At 38.5% G+C, this 18418-nt stretch overlaps 1 protein-coding gene across 1 annotated transcript in view; it reads right to left on the bottom strand.

Moving 5' to 3' along the window:
- Window positions 1–3939, bottom strand: part of Pak3 (p21 (RAC1) activated kinase 3) — a 257142-nt gene extending 253203 nt beyond the window's left edge. Inside the window, exon 1 of the mRNA XM_058571641.1 lies at window positions 3735–3939. The gene's annotated coding sequence lies outside the window, so the exon portion shown is untranslated. The remainder of the gene's footprint in view (window positions 1–3734) is intronic.
- Window positions 3940–18418: the final 14479 nt, after the last annotated feature.

The raw sequence follows: 18418 nt of genomic DNA, 5'->3' as shown, positions 1-18418 counted from the left end.
TAATAACCTTGAGTTTACATAGAGCCTTTCTTCTAAGGAACTCAAAATACTTGCAGAGATATTATCTTAGTTGTCATCACACCATCACAGTCAGTGAGAGCAATGATTATTATCAGCCTTATTTTACAGATAGGGGAGGAAAGAAAAGCAACAGAGGTAAAGTAAGTCATCCAAGTTTATCTCTCATCCAAGTTTACCAGCAAGATATGAACAGCCTCTGAACCAAGTGAAGAATGCTCTCACCCAGCATTGCCCAAAGAATATTCTTCTTAACACCAGTCCAGCCAAATGCTCATTGAAACACCAGATTCTGTCAACAAATATCTGAGAAATGCTGTATTTTATTCTCCTGGAGAGTCACAATATACATTAGCCTAGTGGAGGCTTTCAGAAGCTCTATAGCAAGCAAATCTGCTTTTGTTTAAGCAAAAATTTCCAAAACTTAACCACAAAATTCCACGTGTGTGTGCATAGAGGGGTGACTACTAGCATTCTGTCTTCTTTGGAACACACATCAAGAAGCACTGACCTCGCCACTGGACTTATTTGAGTGTCAGGACAGAAGAAAGATCAGTTCCAATATAGCCTCAGCTGTGGGGCATGTTTTTTTAGAGATATTATCTGATAGCTTTGGGTATCAACAGTGACTAAAGCACCTTGATGAGACCAAAATACCCCATCATCTCCTCTGTCATATGGCATTGGTCAGAAGAAGAAGCAAGTCAATTCAAGTCCACTACTTCTTTTGACATTCTTTTTGAAAAAGAACCCAGACTATTTCTGGTCTTCATTTAAGGGAGATAGTGTTCAAAATGCTGATCCATATTCTCAGAGTTCACAGTTTTAACTAGCATGATTTTGTACCTACCAGGCACTTCCGGTAGAAATAATCAATCTCTAGCATCAATCCTAGTCCTGTTCATCAACCTATGCAGCCAGCACTGGCACAACAAAACAGGAGACTCTAATTGTGCCCTTATTCTAGCTTAATTGTATAAATATTAGAGTAGTCATTATGTTTCCATTTCAAAACATACAGCACAGAAATCTTCTGCTATTGTGTTTTTTTGTTTGTTTGGCTTTGGTGGGTTTTTTTGGTACTGGGGGTTAAACCCAGGGTAACTTAACCACTGAGCCACATCCCCAGCCCTTTTTGATATTTTATTTAGAGACAGGGTCTCATTGAGTTGCTTAGGCCCTCACTAATTTGCAGAGGCTGGATTTGAACTCAGGATCGTCCTGCCTCAGCCTCCAGAGAAACTGGGATTAAAGGTGTGCACCATGTTCCAGGCTGCTATTGTTGATTACCAGTGACACTACTAAAAATACCTAAAATGTAAAAGTACCTGAAGATCTTGTCATGGTTAATTTGTATTTTATAGATAATATAATGGGTAAGAGATCACAGCCAGTAAAAATTACAATTGATTTAATATTTACTGCTATTTTCATATTTTCTCTTAATATTTATTAAACATCCACAGCATAAGGAGGTATTCCTGCATTAAAATTGATAAGTTGTATTTAAAAGTGCCTGTAATGTGGGCATATCTGTCTTTATCCACTGGCTATGTGAAAAATTCTGTGTTAATGAATTTTTGGAAAAAAACATATTCACTATAAAGATCAGAGAGTTTGTTATTTAAGATGATGCAGGGCTGGGGATGTGGCTCAAGCGGTAGCACGCTCGCCTGGCATGTGTGCGGCCCAGGTTCGATCCTCAGCACCACATACAAACAAAGATGTTGTGTCCACCGAAAACTAAAAAATAAATATTAAAATTCTCTCTCTCTCTCTCTAAAAAAAAAAAAAGATGATGTGATTGTGAATTCTTTTGTAAAGCAGCAAATTCGGCATGTGAACACTGTCCATTTAGTTATTTGCCTTGCAAATCCATTCACATATATCAGATTGACTTAAAACAAAAGACACTAATATTAATAAATGAGCTAGACATTTCTTAAGATGGGGATGTGTTCTGATCCTTATCAATCTGCATTACTGGCTCCTTTTGGATTTTCTATTAATCATCATTCCAATCCACAGAGATTCATCCTGGGTTTGTTGAGAATATGACAGTAATACTTCCAGACTCCCTGCAGTCTTACTTAACTATAACCTCTCTGCCTTCATACATGCTGTTCCTTCAACTTAGGATGCCATTCTCCACTTAGCCACCTGGTGAATTAATTCTTGAAGACTCAACTCAAATGTCACCTTCCCCATGTAGCCTGCCTTTGCATAATCCCCACCCCAGCCAGGCACCCCTCCTCAATGCTCCCACAATACTGTACCCATCCGTTGTCACACTCTATTCTAATTGTCTGTTTACACACTCTGTCTTGCGTACCAGACTGCACTCCCTGAGAGTTGAGATGATGTTTTATTCATTTCTATACTTTCAGTACCTAACATCATTACTGGCACATAGCATGTGTGCAATAAACGTCAGTATATCCTTTAACTGTATATTTTTGGACCCTGAAAAGCAATGCTTTATTAAAATCACAAATAAAAATGTCATAGAGAAGGTTTAGAAGTTTTATTCATCTTATTGATCTTTTCTTTCTTTAATTAAAAACAAAATTACCAAACCACTTCACACTTTATGATTCAAGGAGAAAAAAAAAAAAAACCTTCTAAAGCAAATTCTGGACTAATACATAGGTGTATTTAGTTTGATCCTTTTTGTCGAAATACACAGCTACATCCTAGGAGACCACTAACTTCTCTGCAGTAAGGAAGACATAAGAATCCATTAATTAAAGGGGTGAAGGAGGCACTGCAGGGATCACTATAAGAACCTTTGATTCTCATTGGCTGAGAAAAGAAAACCTGCTAAGAAAGTTGGACATTTTGGGGGGAATTATAAAGATGTCCAGCAGGTCTTGGTCAACCTGGTTGAAAATTCCACATCCCAAAAGTACTAAGCAACTGCCCCAGCTGGGGGGATTTCCATCACTTTGAAACCATCATTACCCTTCCAACGTGGGCAGAACAGGTTGGACCTGATCCTCCTGCCGGCGTGTTGCTGCAGTCTGGCTTGGCATGGAATAAGACCCAAGGACATATAATGCCAGGAATAGCCCAGCCCTATGGCGCAGACACACACGCACACACACCACTCCAACTCACACTCACTGAATCCCACACAAAATCCGCACCACGTCCGCGGCACACACCACTGCATTCCTATATGCCCCGTCACACACAGGGAGTGCCCCCTCACATTCTCTCACTTCCCTAGTCTGCCGGGCCCACACCCCGCTCCGCCAGCAGACAGCAGCCTAGCTTGGAACTGGAAGCTGGTGAGGACTGGTTTTTGTTATATGTAACAAAGCTCCATGCACCCAGGTGCCCCGCTGGATCGACTCCATCCATTTCTCCCCGCCCCCATCCCTGTGCTCCCAGAACAAGAGAAAGCTCAGCTCTGGAAAGTGGATGCAGGGAGTGAGGGCGCAAAGAAAGAGAGCTTTAGGGATGGGCGGGGGCAGGAGTCCGGGCAGCTTCAGTTCTCTCTCGCCATGAACCAAGAGGGAAGGCGAGCTGGCAAAGGGACCGAGGTGCCTTCCCACCCTATGTCTCCCATTTATTCATGAAGCAAGACTTAAAACAGGAATAATCTACCCTCCTTCTCATCCACCCGGTGCCCCTCCCAGCGGCTCTTGGAGCCACGGGCGCTCCAACAACCCGCAACAAAGCACCCCCACACACACACCACTCCACGCACAGACCTGTTCCAGCCTCTTTGCGGCCCGAGAGAGGGAGAGGGGCTGCTGAGTGTTCTGCCCTTAGCTGCTGGACAGGAGGAGCCGGGGGTGGGAGGAGGAGCAGGAACTGAGGGAGGAAGGAGGAGGAGAGGGGATAGGAGATCACACAGCAGTGGCGGCGGCGGTGGGAGGAGGAGGAGGAAAAGAAGGAGGAGGCTGCTTCTGTGGCAGCTGCTGAGGATGCTCTGGCGAGAGGCAGGGCTGGGTGCGCGGGGTGTGGGCTCACGTGCGCCCCTTGGCCCGGGGATGCGCGCGCGCCTGGGTGTGTGAGAGCATCTGGGTGTATTTTGACTATGATTATTCCAATTCCTACCTAGTCTGGAACTTGTGGTTCCTGCAGCCAGGCGGAAGTGAAACCCTTGTAGGCTCCCAAGCCTGACTGAATGGGCTGGGGGTGCTGGGCGGGAGGGGGAGAAGATGCTCACACCCCTTCCTTCAGTCTTCCTTCTGGGCACTGGTAGCTTGCATCCGCACCCATTTCTGGAAAACTATAGTCAAGGAGAAAAGAAAGAGACTAAGGACAGTCACCACCACCATCGCATTACATTGAATGAACTCTCACACACTGCTGGGTGCTGTCTGGACTACTCAGAAGATTAATTTCGGTTCTAACTGGAATTGACTTTCATGAGTTGGAGGGTCTATAATTTTGAATATGATCTATATTCTATCTTTTCTCCTGTCTCTTCTTCTGTTGCTACATCTTTGTGCTTGTATCCAAGGTGGTATACAATTCATTCTCTTTTAATCTGCTCACCATTCAGCATTATCCAGGCTCCTGGCTTCTTGGGTGTCAGAATGTCACCTAATCCTCATGTTATTTTCCCTCTTGGAATGGAGTACTGGGTTTAGATGAGAACCAAGACTGGTTTCCAGGAGATGAGAGGGTTAAAGATTCTCATGGATTCAACTAGAGACCCAGTTTGCACCTGCCCCTCTAAAACTAAGAAACCATTTTTGGAAAGACACAATTTTCTGCTGTGATTCAATTCTTGGTGAACTCCTTGCTTTGGGCCATGATGAGAGTATCCTTCCCACTGTTGACCTTTTGAGCATTTTGCTTCATTGTGCCTAATACCTTATTCTCAGAATACTTTGAATTTTACAAAACACTTCCTAATGACAAACTTCCTACCACAATATCTCTGTGAGTTAAGCAGGGAAAAATATCATTATTCCTATTTCACAGATAAAGAACTAAGGTTCAGCAAGGGCAAATTTATTTGCCTAAAATTACGTGCTCGTAGGTGGCAGATCCAGTATTGAGACCAGGGTCTTCAGATTTCCAGGCCCAAGTTCCTTTTCAAAATTACATCTCAACCCAGTGGCTTGGAAGGCCAAGGAAAGTTCAATGCCAGCCTCAGCAACTTAGTGAGGTCCTAAGCAACTTAGTGAGATCCTGTCTCTAAGTGAAATATAAAAAAGGGTTGAGGATGTGGCTCAATGGTTAAAGTGCCCCTGGGTTCAATCTCCAGTACCACATAAAAATACATCTCAAAAAGAAATTTCAGATTCACTTACTGATCTTCATTTGGAAATAAACAGTTTGCTAAAGGCAGTTGAAATTGTTAACTAAAATGAGACTTTGAGTACAGCCAGAAGAATCTGAAGGCATGCTCCATTTGTGTACAATGTGTCAACATGCATTCTACTTTCATGTATAATTAATTATAAAAAATAAAAAATAACAAAAAATAAAATGAGACTTTGAAAAAACTTTTGCAGTTAAGTTGATACATTTATGTGTAACCCACAAGTTAGTAAACCAAAAAAGAGTTAAAGGCTTTTTTTAGGCCAAAGTCTTCCTTTGACTTTGCTACCAGTACTATAAGAATAATTTGTTAAAAAAAAAAAAAAAAGACGGGGCTGGAGTTGTGGCTCAGCGGTAAAGTGTTCACCTAGCATGCGTGAGGCCCTGGATTCAATCCTCAGCACCACATAAAAATAAACAAATAAAACACAGGAAAAAAATGATAGTTTGAGTTTCCTAGGGCATTAGGATTGTAAATTATTTCCCCATGAGCTAGGTCTGCCTCCTCTAAGACATGAGAATGAATCATTGTTTGCCACCAAGAGAGGAAACCTGTCTCCTACACACCAATCTGGGCAGTACCAAGAGTGTAGACATCAAGCAGAAGAAGCAGGCTAGGGCAGTGAGCAAAAAAGCTCAGCCCTGGAGCCAGTTGGTCCTAGCTAGAAAACCTTGCACAATGACCCAGAATTATGATCCACCTGTAAAATGAGTGTAGAGGTGTGACAAAGAAAGTGATGCAAGTGCATGTGATACGATAAGGCTCAATAAATGATAAATATTATTAGGAAAAAAGAAAAGCAATAAGTTCTTTAATCAGTCTTTCTCTATTAACTGCAGAAATTCTTTATTGTCAGTATTGTCTCAACATTGAAGAAATGCAGAGAAATAGATTGCTTTTCTCTAGGACTGGAGAGGTCAAGTGCTGCTGATATGAGATAGAGAAAATGAACAAGTAGAGATGAGGGTTTCTCTGCAGTTCTAAGTACCAACATGGAAATTAGAACAGGACCATCAGAGGATAATAAAAAGAAGATGCTTAGGATTAGGAAGTGGATCTCATGATACAGATTTTTGCTACTTACACTTACTGTGATTGATAGGGAGGATATGCCTGGGGGCCATGTGCAGTGGCCCTCACCTATAATCCCAGAAGCTTGGGAGGCTGAGATAGGAGGATCACAAGTTCAAAGCCAGCCTCAGCAATGGGAGGATATACCTGATAATGGCCTTGAAACAATGTACATGAATTACTCAAAAGGATGTTTTAGCTTTTCTAAACCAAATACCTGTTTATTTTAAAAACTCAATAAAGAACTCTATTCATAATCCATCAGAAACACCTGAATCTGATACTAAGCCAGGATCTCCTGGTTCCAATCTGGTACCAAATAGACTATTCTTGTTTGAGCCTTGCCAAGCTCAGAGCCCAACTGCAAAAGAATGTGAAGGAAGTGAAATCTGTCTCTTATACTCTTTCCGTCTTTTTGTGTGCACCCTTTCCTTCCTCCTTCCAATCTATAGACTTCAAAATCCCTGGCTTTCCAAGGTAGGAAAAAAGTGACCTGAGTAATTAATTCACAGTGAAGCACCCTTACGTATTTTCTTCTCAAAAAGAAGACTAGAAAGAAAAGACAATGCTAAACTCAATGAAATTGATCACTTTTGGCAGTGGCACAGGCATTGTGGATGGTAGAAATATTTTAGGTATCTTTAGATCACATTCAGTGTGAGATTCTCCATGAATAAAACCAGATATTGGGAACAGTAATTCATGACATGAGAGAAATTCAGAACAGGAAGAAGTTATTCTTTTCAGTCTAATCCCTTTATTTCGCCCATGACTAAAACAAGGCTCAGAAAGGTTAAATGACTTTTTTCCAGAACACACACATCCCAAGAAGAAGAGCCATGACTTGAACTCCAAGGACTGAGCACTTTTCACTATGCTGTGCTATTCCATCAACCAAGAGGAAAACCAGGAGCAATTGCTTAGAAACTGATATTTGAAATGTTTTTTTTTTTTCCAGGTATACAGGAATGGCATAAAAATAAAAATAGAGACAAGAAAGAAAAATATGCAAGCCATATTTTTCCTTAGTAGCTACCTCTAGAAGTTGTTTTTTTTTAAATTTTTAGTCGTAGATAGACACAATACCTTATTTATTTATGTATTTTATGTGGTGCTAAGGATGGAACCCAATGCCTGACATGTGCTAGGGAAGCGCTCTACCACTGAGCCACAACCCCAGCCCTAGAAGTTATTTTAAATAAAATTGACATGAAAAAATGATCTATGTGATACCTGGCACCTAAAACTGGAAATGCAATATAAAACTATGTTCTTAGTGGACCAGTCCAGGTCACTCGTTTAATATCACATTTTTGAAAATATTTATTTTTTGTAGTTGTAGTTAGACACAATAACTTTATTTTTATGTTGTACTGAGGATCGAACCCAGAGCTTTGCACGTGTGAGGTAAGAGCTCTACCACTGAGCCATAACCCCAGTCCTGAATATCATATTTTAAAAAGTAAATATCTGTTATCAGATTATAATGATCCACCACTCAGAATAGAATATCAGGAAAGAATCTAGTTAGCAAAGATTTCCCATTTTTAGGGTCCTGATGATTAAGGTTTTATTGTAATTGTAACACAGAAAAGGTTTAAAAATAATCTGACTTTTAAAAATTGAATGAGTGATAGGGTTGTGGCTCAATATTAAGAGAGTTTGCCTAGCATGTATGAGGCACTGGGTTCAATCTTCAGCACCACATAAAAATAAATTTTAAAAATTTAAGTTGTAATGTCCATCTACAACTAAAAATATTTTTTAAAAAATAGAATATAAAACCCAATCAAATTTCAGTTTGCTTTCCTTTGCTTTATTTGTTTCCTATCTATGATGTTGATATTTATTTAGGATTAAAACATTCACACACGATTTGTCAAATAATCTCTTCTTCAGTGTATGTTTGGAATTTTTCATAATAAAAATGTTAAACAGCTGGGTATAGTGGCACACACCTATAATCCCAGTGGCCTAGGAGCCTGAGGCAGAAAAATTCAGAGTTCAAAGCTAGCCTTAGAAACTTAGTGAGGCCCTAAGCAACTCAGCAAGACCCTGTCTCTAAATAAAATATTAAAAAGGGCTGGGTTGTTGCTCAGTGGTTAAGCAGCCTTGGGTTCAATCCCTGGTACCAAAAAAAATCAATAAAAATAAAAATATTAAACAAGTTATAGTCCCTGTCCAGTAAGAACTGTAAGGAGCTCAATGCAGTGGCACGTGCCTAGAATATCTGCTATTCAGAATGTAAAGGTAAGAGGACTGCAAGTTTGAAGCCAACCTGGGCAAAATAGCAAGATCTAGTCTCACAACAACAATAACAACAAAAAAGAACTGGCCTGGTGCAGTGGTGCACACCTGTAATTCAGCAGGTCAGGAGGCTGAGACAGGAGGATTGCAAGTTCAAAGCCAGCCTCAGCAAAAGCAAGGTGCTAAACAACTCAGTGAGACACTGTCTCTAAGTAAAATACAGAATAGGGATGTGGCTCAGGGATTGAGTGCCCTTGAGTTCAATCCCTGGTTCTCCCCACCTACCCCCCCCCAAAAAAAAAAAAGAAATGGAGAGATATCAGGATGAGATTGATCATAGATTTCATTTACTGATATATGTAAATTAATATAAATTTTCTGGACAGCTAGATGGCAATGTATATCAAAATTTAAACAAAAATAGTTTTAGACCCCAGTTAGAATGACTATTCTCAAAAAGATAAAAACTAACAAAGGTTAGTAAGGATTCAGGGAAATGAGGACTCTCCACTGTTGTTAAAAATATAAATTAGGGGCTGGGGCTGTAGCTCAGTGACAGAGTGTTTGCCTAGCATGTGTGAGGCCCTGGGTTTGATCCTCAGCACCACATAAAATAAACAAATTAAAAAAGTCATTATGTCCATCTCACTCCAGTAAGATTGGCAGCCATTATGAAGTCAAACAACAACAAGTGCTGGAGAGGATGTGGGGAAAAGGGTACACTTGTACATTGCTGGTGGGACTGCAAATTGGTGCAGCCAATTTGGAAAGCAGTATGGAGATTTCTTGGAAAGCTGGGAATGGAGCCACCATTTGACCCAGCTATTCCCCTTCTGGGTCTATTCCCTAAAGACCTAAAAAGAGCATGCTACAGGGACACTGCTACATCGATGTTCATATCAGCACAATTCACAATAGCAAGACTGTGGAACCAACCTAGATGCCCTTCAATAGATGAATGGATAAAAAAAATGTGGCAGTTATACACAATGGAGTATTACTCTGCATTAAAAAATGACAAAATCATAGAATTTGCAGGGAAATGGATGGCATTAGAACAGATTATGTTAAGTGAAGCTAGCCAATCCCTAAAAAACAAATGCCAAATGTTTTCTTTGATATAAGGAGAGTAACTAAGAACAGAGTTGGGAGGAAGAGCATGAGAAGAAAATTAGCATTAAACAGGGGTGAGAGGTGGGAGGGAAAAGGAAAGAGAAGGGAAATTGCATGGAAATGGAAGGAGACCCTCATGGTTTTACAAAATTACATACAAGAGGAAGTGAGGGGAATGGAAAAAAAAAACAAGGGGGAGACATGAACTACAGTAGATGGGTTAGAGAGAGAAGATGGGAGGGGAGGGGATGGGGGATAGTAGAGGATAGGAAAGGCAGCAGAATACAACAGACACTAGTATAGCAATATGCAAAACAGTGGATGTGTAACCGATGTGATTCTGCAATCTGTATACGGGATAAAAATTGGAGTTCATAACCCACTTGAATCAAATGTATGAAATATGATATGTCAAGAACTATGTAATGTTTTGAACAACCAACAATAAAAATTTAAAAAAATAAAGTTGTATTCAAAAGACCAAAAAAATGTCATTCTGTCTATCTACAACTACAAAAAAAAAATTAAATGTAAATTAGTACAGTCATTACGGAAAATAAGATGGAGAGTCTTCAAAAAATAAATATAACTTAGACTTGAAAGGTGGGAGTAAAACTGGGGCTAAGGAATTTGCAGTTGTTAAAGACATTACAGCCACTAAAGAAATGCTAAAGACTATGCCCACATATGCTAAAGGTGGCTTGAGAGCATCTTGGAAATTGACAAGACCACATCCATCCCAGGCTTAAGGGTGTAAAAGTAAAACTTTCTTTGAGAAGAAACCAGTGGGGCACCCTGCCTGTATAGAGGGGCTTAGGAAGTTGTTTCACCATGCTCAGCCACCCAGACACTCAGAGAATACTGTAAACCTTTGGTGGTTTGGTTACTACTTGAGATGGCAACTGATTTGGTGTCAACTGTGCGGTGCTGGCTCTGCAGGATTGCAGGATACTTGAATTTGGGGGTCATGGAGGCTTCCACTAAGATTTCAAAGGAAGATCTGGTAGGCCAGGCAAAATTCCCCTCAGTTGGAGTCCCAGCAGGCAATCTCTGATAGCGCTATGTGTGGAGATGTGAGGAGGAAGCTGAATCTGCAATGGATACCCCCTAAGAAATTCCAGGAACGTGGGATATCTGCCCAGAAAAGCTGCAGGAACTGAACAGAGAGGCCATGCGGTCAGTAAGGAGCAAAGCTACAGGGGCCGAGCTACACAAGCCCTTTGGAGAGAACATCATAATGCCATGTGCTTCAGATGGGAGTTACAGAACTACAGGAATTGTTTGCCCAGCTGGATTTTGGTTTTGCTTTGGTCCCACCCTTTCTTTCTATGCCCACTTTTTTTTCTGAATGGAAATATTTACTCTGTACCTTTATATATTGCATACTTGTCAACTGCTTTTGATTTTTACAGGAGCTCGCCATGAGAGTTTGCCTTAAGTCTCAGAGGAGACTTTGGACTTGAAATTTTGAGCAATGTTTGAACAGTTGAGATTATGGGGACTCTAGAAAATGAACTAAATGAATTTTGCATTGTGAGATAAGCAGAGCTTTGGGGGGCCAGGCATAGAATGTTATGGTTTGGATGTGGGGTGTCCTACAAAAGCTCATATATGAGAAAATGTGAGAATATTAAGAGGTGAAATGAGTGGGTTATGAAAGCCTTAACCCAATCTGTGAATTAATCCCTAGACAGAGATTAGCTGAGTAGTAACTGTAGGCAGGTGGGTCATTTGGGGCATGCCTTTGGAGTATATATTTGATGATCTAACCTTAGCCTCTTTCTGCTTTCTGATTATCATGTGAGCTGCTTCCCTCCAACACACTCTTTCACCATGATGTTCTGCCTCACCTGGAGCCCCAAGGAATAGGATCAGTCATTTATGGACTGAGATCTCTGAAACTGTGAGCCCCCAAATTAAATTTTTCCTACTCCAAACTTGTTCTTCTCAGGTCTTTTAGTCACAGCAGTGAAAAAGATGATTAAAACAACTACCATATGATCCAGGAGTCCCACTACTGAGTATATATATATATATATCCAAATTAAATGAAATCATTATGTTAAAAAGACATCTGCATTTTCATGTTTTTCTACAGTGTTATTTGCAATCGCCATGATATGATATCAACCTAGTACCCATGGAGAGATGAATGGATAGATGATGATGATGATGATGATGATGATGTGTGTGTGCATGTGTGTGTACATGTACATGCAGTAGAATATTAGTCATAAAAAGAATGCAGTCCTGTCAATTGCAGCAAATTAGAACTAGAGGAGTAATTATGTTAAGTGAAATAAGCCAGTGGAAAGGATAGACAAACACCACATATTCTCATTCATATATAGAAGGTAAATAAGTTCATCTCATAGAAGTAGAGAGTACAATAAAGGTTCCCAGAGTTGAGAAGGGTAGTGGTTTAAGGCGAATAGAGAGAGATTGTTGGTTGGATACAAAAGTACAGTCAGGTAAGAGGAAAAAAATTCTAGTATTCTATAACACAGTAGGGTAGCTATAGTTAACAATGATTTATAACAATAGTTTATATATTAATATACAATTCTTAATAACATAAAACAATTGATAATTATAATTTGCAATATAAACATATAATTTATATCAGTTATTTATTAACAATATTTTATTGTATATTTCAAAATAGTTGAAATAGTTTCTTCTAGCTCCCAACACAAAGAAGTAGAAAATGTTTGAGATAACAGATATGTCACTTACCCTGATTTAGTCATTACACATTGTATACATGTATTAAAATGGCATATTGGCTGGGCATGGTGGTTCATGCTTATATAATCCCAGAGGCTCAGGAGGCTAAGGCAGGAGGATCGTGATTTCAAAGCCAGCCTCAGCAAAAGTGAGGCACTGAGAAACTCAGTGAGATCCTGTTTCTAAATAAAATACAAAATATGGCTGGGGATGTGGCTCAGTAGTTGAGTGCCCCTGAGTTCAATCCCCAGTACCAAAAAAAGGCACATTGTATCCCATAGGTACAATTATGTGTCAATAAAAGTGCCTTTATAGACGAATCCATTATGCCTATAAGGTACTTTGCATATAAGGTACTTTGATCAATCTCATTCTTAAGTACCTTCCTTTTCCCTTCCCTCCTTGCTCCTGCTGATCTTCTTCTTCTACTCTACTGATTTCTTTATTATTATTATTATTATTTGCTTTAAAATCATATTTACATAAGCAGGACTAATGTGTTATGTTCACCCCTAGACCTAGCATAATTTGGTTGATTTTATACCTCAGACACTTCCCTATGCTCTTCCTCCTCCTTCCATCTGGATTCCCTTCTTCTACTCTCTTAGTCTCCCCTCTAATTTTTGTGACATCCTTTTTATTACTCCATTTTTCCCCTCTCTCTCTAGTTTCCACATATGAGAGAAAACATTCAACCTTGACTTTCTGGCTTATTTCATTTAGCATGATGTGCTCCAGTTCTATCCATTTACCAGCAAATCACATGATTTTACTTTTTTTATGACTGAGTTAGTAAAACTCCATTGTGTATATATTTCACATTTTCTTTATCCTTTAATCTATTGAGATACACCTAGACTTATTCCATAACTTAGCAACTGTAAATTGAAATCTAAACAGACATTTGTTTTATGAACATTGATATGCCTGTATCACTATAACATACTGATTTTAGTTCTTTGGAACAAATACCAGGGAGTGTTACAGCTGGATCATATGGTGGATCTATTTCTAGTCATTTGAGGAATCTCTATACTGCTTTCCAAAGTAGTTGTTCCAATTTGCAGTCCCAACAACAAAGTGTAAATATGCCCTTTTCCCCACATTCTCACCAGCATATTATTATTTGTATTCTTTTTTTTTTTTTTGGCTGGGGGTACTGGGGATTGAACTCAAGGACAGATGGCCACTGAGTCACATCTCCAGCTCTATTTTGTATTTATTAGAGACAGGGTCTCACTGAGTTGCTTTGCACCTTGCTTTTTCTGAGGCTGGCTTTGAACTCACCATCTTCCTGCCTTAGCCTCCTGAGCTGCTAGGATTACAGGTGTGTGCCACTGAGCCCAGCCTTATTATTTGTATTCTTGATGATTGCCATTTTAGCTGGAGTGAAATGGAATCTCAGTATAGTTTTGATTTGCACTTTCCTGATTGTTAAGGGTGTTGAAAATTTTTTCATATATTCATTAGCCGTTTGTATTTCTTCTTTTGAGAAATGTCTGTTTAGTTCTTTTTCCTTTTTTCTTTTTTCTCTCTCTTTTTTGTACTAGGGATTGAACCTAGGGCACTTAACCACTGAGCCACATCTCCAGTTCTTTTTTATGATTTATTTTGAGCAGGGTCTCACTAAGTTGTTTGGGCCCCATTAACTTGCTAAGACTGACCTTAAACTTGCAATCCTCATGCCTCAGCCTAGATCTTTTGTGTATTTATTGATTGGGTTTTTGTTTTTTTGTTGTTCTTGTTTTTGATATTTTTTTTTAGTTCTGGATATTAATCCCCTATCAGAAAAGTGGCTCTCAGAGATTTTCTACCATTCCATAGGATCTCTTTTTTATGTTCTTAATTGCTTCCTTTGCTGTGCAGAAGTTTTTCATTTGATGGCATCTCACTTATTAATCCTTGGTTTTATTTCTTGAGCTTTAGGAGTCTTATTTAAGAAGTCAATGTCTGTGCCAATATATTTTTTTCTTCTACAAATTACAATCTTTATTGTCTAATTTCTACTTCTTTGATCAAATTTGATTTGACTTTTGTGCAGGGCAATAAAAATTATTTTTAAAAACTTAAAATAAACCAGCAATGGTGGTGCACACCTATAATCCTGTGACTCAGGTAGATAACCCAGGAGAATCGCAAGTTCAAAGCCAGCCTCAGCCAACCCGTGAGGTACCAAGCAACTCAGTGAGACCCTGTCTCTAAATAAAATACAAAATAGGGCTGGGGGTGTGGCTCAGTGGTTGAGTACCCCTGAGTTCACTCCAGTACCAAAATAAATAAATAAATAGAAAGTTAAAGTAATTCATAGCTATGCAAATACTGGTTTTGTACTCTTTAATGTTTTCATTATATATAGTATAGTTATTTAGAAAACATATCTATGGATATTATAATTTTGAAAACTGAATTCCTGCTAAGAACACAGGATTATACCAAAGTAGTTGAAGGTGACAGGAACATGTTTCTCAAATGAAAACAAATGCTTGTGTCTATGTCTTTTTCCTTTTCTATAAATTTCCATTAGCAAGTTTTTTTTCTAAAGGTCTAATAACTCATAATTTTTTATTTTTTTACATTCTTTAAAAATTTTGAAAAAATAATACTTCTGAAACTTTCAATTATATATATATATATATATATATATATGTATGTATTTAACTCACTCAGATAATTGTACATCTTTATGAAGTTCAGTGAGGTATTTAAATACCTATACAATGTATAATGATCATAACACATGTTAAGGTAATTTGCACATCTACAACCTCAGACATATAACATTTCTGGGAACATTCAAAATTCTCTTCGTTTTCTCTTTTGAAGCATATAATAAATCGTTGTCAACCATAAAATAAAATGTCTTTATAGCTAAAAAAGAAAAAAGTGTGGAAAAATTTCCCCAGGCAATCTCCTGAATTTCATGATTGGAAAAATAATCAAGAGGTTCGATTTTCCTTCATTGAGTAGTTAAGTTGTTTTTATGGAAAGCCTTTTGATTTTTTTTTTTTTGAAACCCAGTCTCTTGATCTACAACATGGGGTAATAATTTTTAAACACGTCTCTCTTTTTTTTTTTTTTTTTTGCACCAGCAGTTGAACCCAGGCAGCTTAACCACTGAGCCACATCCCCAGCCATACACACACACACACACACACACACACACATAGTGTCAGGCTATGTTGCTCAGGATCTCACTAAGTTGCTGAGGCTGGCTTTGAACTTGCAAACCTCCTGCCTCAGCCTCTTGAGCCACTGGGATCACAGTTGTATGCCACGTAAAGAATATCAGAATTGTTGGCGTGGTGATGGATACCTGTAATCCCAGTGGCTCAGAAGACTAAGGCAGGAGGATCTCAAGTTCAAATCCAGCCTCAGCCAACCATGAAGTGCTAAGCAATTCAATGAGGACCCTGTCTCTAAATAAAATACAAAATAGGGCTGGGGATGTGGCTCAGCGGTTCAGTGCCTCTGAGTTCAATCCTGGGTACCAAAATAAGAAAAAAAAACTCAGAATAATCTCCAAGGAAGTAGAAAGACAAAAAAAATGAAAATGTGGATAAGAGTAAGTGAAGTATAAAACAAATGTATAGTAGCATCGACTAAACCAAGAGTTGTTTCTTTGAAATGACTAATGCACTGGATAAACTTCTAGCAAGATTAATCAAGGGAGAGGGGAAAGACAGGTAGTAGAAATATATATATATATATATATATATATATATATATATATATATATATATATATATATATATTTAAAAGTGGGAAATAATTGTAGATGTTGCAGCAATTTAAAAATATAAAAACAAAACAACATGAAGAACTTTTATTTTAATATATTGGAAAACTTAAAGATAGATACATTCTACCTTTGTCACTTAATTTGCACATCCTAATAACTGTCATTCATCAGGAAGCTCACCTTGTAGTCTTCTAGCCTCCAAAACCAAAGTGGAAAATAAACCTATGGATTCTTTTCTGGAGTCTCATATGCTGTGTTAATTTTTTTTTTTATCTATTTCATCGCTGTGACCAAAATACCTGACAAGAATCATTATTATCCAAAGTACGGGTATGAAGACATGAATTGGTGTGACTATACATTGTATACAACCAGAGATATGAAAAATTGTGCTCTATATGTGTGTTAAGAATTGTAATGCATTCTACTGTCATATATAAATAAATAAATACAAAAAAAAAACCCTGACAAGAACAACTTAAAAGAGGAAAGATTGATTCTGGCTCTTGGTTTCAGGGGTTCAGTCCACGGTCAGCAGTTTCCAAGGCAGAAACAGCATGGTGGAAGGGCATAGAGAAGGAAAGCTGTCAGCTCATGGCAGCCAGGAAGCAGAGAGAGAGAGACAAGGAGAGAACCAGGGAAAAGATAAACCCTTCCAGGGCATGCCCCCAGTGCCCTTAAAGAAAAAAAAAAGATAGATACATTCTTACAAAAATGCAGATTACAAAAAGTGACTTAGGAGTTAGAAAACTGAAAAAGGCTTTTAACTATTAAATAAAATGAATTAGTACTTAAGACTGTTCCCACAAAGAAAACACCAGGTTCACAATGCCTGACAGACTAGATTTATCAGCCATCCAAGAAAACATCATTCCAATATTATCCCAACTCTTCCAGAGGAAAAGAAATCAGTAATATTCCTGAAGTTATTTTTTATAACAAAACCTGCTCAAAACTCTATAATAAAGGAGTGTTACAAGTCAGTTTTACTCATGATTATAGATGTAAAAATTATTTAAAAATTAGCAAACTAAATTAAGTAAGACGAAGAAATAAATTGAATATTTTCCAAGTTGGGTTTCCTCCAGGAATATACGATTAGTTTGGAGAATTAATTAATATAATTCATCATATTAACAGATTGAAGAAGAAAACAAAAGCATATGATCATATTAGTATATTGAAAGCACATTCAATAATATCTAATGTTCATTCATAATTTTATAAAATGCCTCTTAGCTAACTAAGAATAGAAGGGATCTTCCTGTACCTCAAAGAAGGCATCATACCAGTAACTATTGCAAATACCATATTTACTAGGGAAAAACTGAAACTATTTCCTTTAAAATTACCAGAGATGCCTCCTTGCATAACTCACATTCAGCATTATCTTAAAGATTCTACTCAGTGCCATGAGACAAGAAAAAGAGATTAGAAACAGAAAGAAATGGTAATTATTTGAAGTCTGTGCAGTACATTTTATGTCAATTATGCCTCATTACAGTTTTAAAAAACTCTCTGCCTTAATCCTGCCCTAACCTGAGCCAACCTGACCTTACACAATTTGAACCAAGATCTCCAGAACTGAGATAAAAGCAATCCTATTACAAGAAGACCACAGTCCAATTACTTCCACCCATATGCCTCCCCTTTTAGTAAAACAGACCTAGTTGAGGTTAATTATTTGGTATAGGAACAAGAATTGCTGGCAGTCAAGGCTATATTTGAGGTATAAGAGCTTCCGCACCTCTAATGATACAGCACAACCTGTGTATCTTGATGCTGATGAAATACAGATAGAAGCTCAGCTTTCTCAGATAAAATGTTATTCTTTTAGGAGAGGTAGAATTTTCACATCCACTGTGCCCTGGTGAGTAGATGCCCAATCGTGTCAGCCTTTGTGTAGGCAAGACCTCACCCCAAGAAGTCCCCTACTCTGGGAGCCTTACTCTCATTATTATCAAGTTTACCTCACTGAGGCAATTAAAAGACTAATGCCTCTATGAAGGAGCACTAATTGGGCAGCCAGAATATTCCAGTTCAAGGAGGATGAAAGGGTCAATGCTAACTATTTGCTAGTACTATGTCCTGGTAGAAGTGATGATTCTACTACAGTGGTGTATTCAAAACTTTGAACAAAGAATGCAAGGACTGGTGGTGGCCCCATGTCTGTTCCAATGTCAGCTAGTACACTAGCATATGAAGCACATACAGAGGCT

Source organism: Marmota monax, unplaced genomic scaffold (genome assembly GCF_021218885.2).
Source record: "Marmota monax isolate L192 unplaced genomic scaffold, Marmota_monax_Labrador192_F-V1.1 WCK01_AAM20220418_F8-fsc00050, whole genome shotgun sequence".
In the NCBI taxonomy this organism is placed as follows: Eukaryota; Metazoa; Chordata; class Mammalia; order Rodentia; family Sciuridae; genus Marmota; species Marmota monax.
Note: the sequence above shows the minus strand (reverse complement) of the source record. Positions and strands in the feature narration are given on the sequence as shown.